This window comes from Crocuta crocuta, unplaced genomic scaffold, assembly GCF_008692635.1.
Source record: "Crocuta crocuta isolate KB4526 unplaced genomic scaffold, BGI_CrCroc_1.0 scaffold101, whole genome shotgun sequence".
In the NCBI taxonomy this organism is placed as follows: Eukaryota; Metazoa; Chordata; class Mammalia; order Carnivora; family Hyaenidae; genus Crocuta; species Crocuta crocuta.
In genome coordinates this window covers 3,548,832-3,555,353 of record NW_027527956.1, presented here as the reverse complement: position 1 = coordinate 3,555,353, position 6,522 = coordinate 3,548,832, and positions in this window count along the sequence as shown.

The window sequence follows — 6,522 nt, the reverse complement described above, 5'->3', positions numbered from 1 at the left end:
AGTCTCCAAATTCTGTTTACAGTGATGAGCCTTTAGTTTGCATTTAGTATTCTAGAAGCACAGATTTTCTTTTCAAGCACCTCTAGCCATATGTATGTCATTACAAATCCTGAGTTGTATGCCTGAAATAAAAGAGTATGAGTCAAAGGTATATACTAAGAATAAGTTATAAAAAAAATCCTTATTGCCAAGGGTAATGAGAACAATGTGTTCCATCTTTAAATTAATATATAGATGGCCTAAGGAAAGGAAAATCCTTCATTTCAAAAAGATGGATAGTATGGTACTTGAAAGTAAATTCTAGATAGATAAAGAAAAAGGTATTAAATTCCAACATGAATATTTAATATTCATTATCTATCTAATCTATTTTAGTTTATTGAATGCCTTTTTCCTATTTTGAGGGATCAAAATGATCAGTCTTTTATTCTTTTTAAAGGTAATATATAGTATTGGTATCACTGGCTAACTCAGTTGGCCTACGTTTTGTAGAACACTCCCTTCGTCTGTGTGAGAAGTGTTACTTCAGCACAGCATGTCCGCTCTTCATGAATCAATCTGACCTTCTTCTCTCACTGCCTTGCAAAGCTACTCTCTGTTTATTCAGTACAGAATCTTCTTGAAAAGGAAAAATAGGAACTCGAAGAGAAGAGACTTTATTTAAGAGCTATGAGCTTCCCTTGAGGACTTCGTCATTTGAAAAAAAATAATTTGGGAGAAACTCCAAAAACAAAGAGATTAATTGTCGTGATCAGAAATTTGCACAGATAATGCATTCGACATAAATCCGACTCTCCCTCTGAATCCTCTCAAATCATCCTTAATATGTGTTGTAGGCTTTGATAGCTGTCACATCTATTACAAATGATTTTCCTTTTTTTAGTGTTGAGAACAATTTTTGTATTGAGTATAAAATTTCAGGGGGAATCTCCTTGGTAGCTATATGCATGTCTTAAAGGATGCTTCATTCAAATTTGGAAATCAATTTGTTTTGCAGGGCAAAGGGAGAAAACTGGGTATAAATCCAGCAGGCTATGTACTCAGTGAACATAAATACGACTAGCTTTATTTGATTATTTCTGAACTCAGTCTAACCCTCAAACTCTTAATATTTGCTCAAATGTAGGAAAACTGTTATTTTCCATCCTGAAGGTAATACGATCCCTTTTAATTTAAAACTCACTTCCCCCCTTCCCCTTGTTGATTCTAGACCAATGATGAGGTTCAGGGATCAGCATGTCCCAATTGGGGAAGTCCTGTTACCGTATTTAGAGAAGAGAATGATCAGCAGGACCTGGGAATTAATGAGCACGTGCCAGGCTGGGGACAAATTATAAATATCAGTAAGGCAATTTTGATATGAAGGAACTTTTCCATGACTCAGAGTTTATTGATTTGACAAGGACACCAGAAGCAAGTACTGATACTAAACTACTGGAATGTTTCCTTGAAGGCTTGAAGAAAAAAAGTGCAACGAGTCATCTGGGGTTGCTGCCCCCTCAGGATCCATCCCCAGCTTCTGCCACTCATCACTTTGGTCTCAGAACACAGACAGGACTTCCCCAGTTAAGCCACTCTGAGACCTTCACCTAGTAATTGGTCTATGTTGAAGGGAGATGCTGTCAGACCTTGAGGAAGCAAGGGTCAACCTCGCGGCATTTGCCTGGAGGCAGGGAATTACACAGTTTTGAGACAAGAGTTTGCTCTTCTCTAGCTGGTATAGAGGAACCCCTTGTGCTGGCCCGGAGGAATTGGGGGAGTCTGAATATCCAAAGCTCTCAGGCACGGCCACCAAGGCCTCCCCATCGCAGGCTTCAGGGCACTACTGTCTCCCCATCACAGCCCGACTTTAATGTGGGCACAGTCGTGAATGGCACCCTCTTCTACCTTTTCTATGCCAACTTTCCATAGACAAAAGCCTTAGCAATTATGATGTTATAGCGTGCTGGGGGCCTCAAGATTCCAGTGATCCCCAGCAATGGAGTATTTGATCCTATATGGTCAGTGAATGATTCAAATCCGGAATCCCATTCTAAGAATCTGCATCCTAAGAACACTTCGGATACCAAACCAATTGTTTTCTCTGCCTTTCTTTAGAAGAAAACAGACAAAACAAAACAAAACAAAACAAACAAAAAAACAACCTCTGGGTTAAGACTCTATATGTAAGTGGTTATTTTATTTATTTATTTAATTTTTTAAACATATATTTATTTTTGAGAGGGAGAGAGTGAGCATGAGCAGTGGAGGGACAGAGAGAGACATGGAATCCAAAGCAGGCTGTTTGCTGTGAGCGCAAAGTGCAATGTGGGGCTCGACCTCACAAACCGTGAGATCAGGACCTAAGCTGAAATCAAGAGTCCATCACTTCACTGACTGAGCCAGCAAGGTGCCCCTGTATATAGTGGTTATTTTAGAGGTTCTTCTGGGAATTATTGTCAGGGTATTGGGCACTTGGGCTCGGGACGGAAAGAAGCCATGTGAATGTGTGCTATCCAAGAAGCCACTGCTGTGGGCAGCTCGTCCCTAATCCTGCTGGGAGATCTGGAAGCCAAGGTCAAACATGTACTTTGGGATTGGACTGCAGTATGGGTGAGGGCTCCTAAGAGTCATTGCTTGAAGGTTGCTTGCGCATTTCCCTGCTGACAGATACTCAAGAGTGGGCTCCCCAGAGGCAGCCTGTAGAAAAGCCATTTGCAGGTGCTGGCTGGGGGGGGAGGGTTAGCCAGTGGTCACGGAGCGTAGGACCCGAGGGGATACCGCTGAGACATTCAGCACCACAATTCAGTGTGTGATGGATTATGATGCTAAAGCGATACCAGCTTCATGCAATGAGAGTCTTAGCTTTTCCTCTCTTTAAAAAAAAACAAAAACAAAAACAAAACAAATCTGAAAAGTGTGTATGAAACTTGGATGTCTGTGGAGGTAAAACTTGTCGTAAAGTAACATTTAGATGTAATATCATCTTGTCCAGGGAGTCATTTATTTATTTCCTCATGCGTGCTTGCATTCAATTTCTTTCTCTTTCTTTCTTTCTTTCTTTCTTTCTTTCTTTCTTTCTTTCTTTCTTTCTTTCTTTCTTTTCCTTCCTTCCTTCCTCCCTTCCTCCCTTCCTTCCTTCCTTCCTTTTCTTTCTTCCTTCCTTTCTTCCTTTCCTTCTTCCTTCCTTTCTTTCTTTCTTTCTTTCTTTCTTTCTTTCTTCTTCCTTCCTTCCTTCCTTTTCTTTCTTCCTTTCCTTCTTCCTTTCCTTCTTTCTTTCTTTCTTTTTCCTTCTTCCTTTCCTTCTTTCTTTCTTTCTCTTTCTTTCTTTCTTTCTTTCTTTCTTTCTTTCTTTCTTTCTTTCTTTCTTTCTTTCTTTCTTTCTTTCTTTCTTTCTTCCTTCCTTCCTTCCTTCCTTCCTTCCTTCCTTCCTTCCTTCCTTCCTTTCTTTTTCTTTCTGCCTTCCTGTCTTTTTCTTTCTTTTTTTTTTCTTTTTTGATACTGATGAGGTGAGAGGTGGTGAGCAGAATCAGCAATTCAACTTGTTACGGTTAGTGATGTATTCAAGTTTCTATATTTGCTTCCTCAAATGTTTGCCTTTTATGTTTCACTAAAACTTTATCTGCCTTTTATGTTTTACTCTAACTTTATCCATTTCATCTTGGTTTTAAAATTCGTTTATATGTAGCTGTTCATAATATTCTCTGGCTTGTTTTTAATTTTTATTTTTCTCCTTCTCATTATTTATGTTGTTTATATGCTCTTATTTCCTTTCTTGCTCTTGACCAATCTTGTCAGAGACTTCTCTGTGGAATATGGGTTTTCAAAGAACTAGAACTTGGATTTAATAATCATGCTAACTCTTTTGGTCGACTTCACTGATTTCTAGCACTGTCTTTGTTTTTTTTTTTTTTTAATTTCTTTTCTTTCTTTGAGCTTACCGTGTTTTATATCTAGGGATTTTTTGTTTTTGTATTAGAAACTCCATTTTCTTCTAAATATTGCCATATAACAACCCATAGATTTAGAGATTTGTTTCTGCCCTGGTCATGAAGTTCTAGATTTTGATCACAATTTCATCTTTCATCTAAGAGACATGCATTAAATGGTATTATTGTTTTGGTTTCCAGACACATGACATTAAACTATATTTTGGATATTAGTTTCTATTTTGTTGTATTCTGATAGTAGGTCTGTATGCTTATTCTTTTAATTTACCGGTTTTGTTTTCTGCATAGGATGTATTCATTTTTAATAAATGGATAATAGGAGTCTAAAATGTGTTTATTTTTAGGGGCACCCAGATGACTCAGTCAGTTAAGTGTCTGTCTCTTGATTACAGCTCAAGTCGTGTCCTCACAGATTGTGAGATCGAGCCCCACACTGGGCTGTGTGCTAACAGTGCAGAGCCTGCTTGGATTCTCTCTCTCCCTCTCTTTCTGCCCTGTATCCTCCTTATGCTCTCTCTCAAATAATAAACATTAAATAAATAAATAAATAGTATTTATTTTGTTGAATTAAAATTTCTACTCATATCAAATACATTGACCTTGGGGTGTCTGGGTGGCTCATTCGGTTAAGCGTCCGACTTCAGCTCAGGTCATGATCTCACAGTTCATGGGTTCGAGCCCCACGTCAGGCTCTGAAGCCAGCTCAGAACCTGGAGCCTGTTTCAGAGTCTGTGACTCCCTCTCTCTCTGACCCTCCCCTGCTCACGCTGTCTCTCTCTCTCTCTCTCAGAAATAAATAAAACATTAAAAAAAAAATACATTGACCTTATATGCACATGTTCTCAATCTTTGCTAATTTTAGATATCTTTAATCAGTTTGTGAGAGGATTGTGTTAAGAATTTTCAAGTACAATTATTATTTATTATAATTGTCTCACCATTTTTTCATTTATCCTATTTTAAAATTTCATTTATACTTATTTTTAAAAAATGTTAATCTGAGGCTAAATTTTAGCTGCATATATGTCAGAAACATTCTATCAGTTTGCCATATTCTTTTCTCCTATAAATGTATAATAACATTTTTTCCTTACAGATGTTTATTTTGCTTTGATTCTATTTGTTTAATATTAAAACTGTCATCTGGTGTACATATTTGACTGGGATGCCTTTTGCTAATCATTTTTTCATTGTCTATAAACTATGTGAAATATTTCACTACTGATATGTTGTTGATGGATTTTTTAGTTGATAAAATTTGATATCGAATCAGAAACACTCCTTTCACTGGTATATTTAACCCTCATATGTTTATAATAAGTTAAATTACAATTTAAATAATTATTATAAGTCTATTATGGCTATAGTGTTCTTTTGCTTTCTTGCTTTATTTATTTAGTTGTTTTCATTTGCATCTTCCATTGGATGGATTGACTATTTCTTAACTGACATGAACATTTTACATTGTTTTACTCATATAGTGATTACCTCTAATTTACTTAAATAGAGTTATTGACACGTTCCATACCGATGGCTTGTGATATTCAATATCTCTATTCAATATTCAATATCTCTTAACCTCTCTGTTCTTCCCATCTTCCCTCATACACAATATATGTCAATTGCTCATTTAGAGAACAATACATTTTACGAAAGCTTCCCTCACCTTTACTTCCATACTGCAATATAGCCTCCTGAAGTCATTATTCTTGCTATAACACATCATCCAGTGCTCTTTAAAATTGGGTATGCTAAAAATATCTTTCTTTTCCCTCTTGGATTAAAGCAATAGTTTACATGCAGAGAGTTTTTCTTTGAACCTGACAACACAGCTCTATTGACTTTCTATACTCAGGGTTACTTTTCTGTGAATGCTGTGAATATAATTTCACTTTTCCGAGGTGATCTGTGTTTATTTCTGTTGAGCTGTGTCATTGTTTTCTTTTTCCTTTCTGTATAATCTTTAAGAATTTTCTCTTACATTTGATTTTATTAAATGTTATTATTGGAATTCAAGTTGTTTATTTTTGCTCCAACATATTGTTTAGTGCTTATATGTGTTTTTCTACTGAGGTCTGATAACATGCTTTAATTATGTTGTTATTAACTTAAAATACTTTAAATATTTTGTCAGTTTTTAACCCATCTTTCATTCTGAGATGTATCTATTACCTTATATACCTATCCTCCATATATATTAACATTTTCCTGATGCTTTCCAGGAAACTATTTCAACTTTGATCATATCAATATATTCATTAATTTTTTTTAACATTTCAACAATGATCATTGTTATACACAATATCTCCCATGTCGTCTTCTGTGTCAGTTATCTATTGCTATAAAATACAGCAGTTCAAAACCTAGTGGCTTAAAACAATAATCAACTTATTAACTCATGGTTTTGTGGTTAGCAGTTTATACTGGGTTCAGCTGAATGGTTCTTCAGTTGGTGTTATCTGAAATCATTCACTCACCAGAAGACATTCGTGGGTCAGCCAGTGTTGGATGGTCTAAGATTATCTTGAGCAGATGTCTTACAGGTAGTTATGGCAGTTTGCTGGGGGGTTGGTGTTCTAGGAGTCTTCATTAG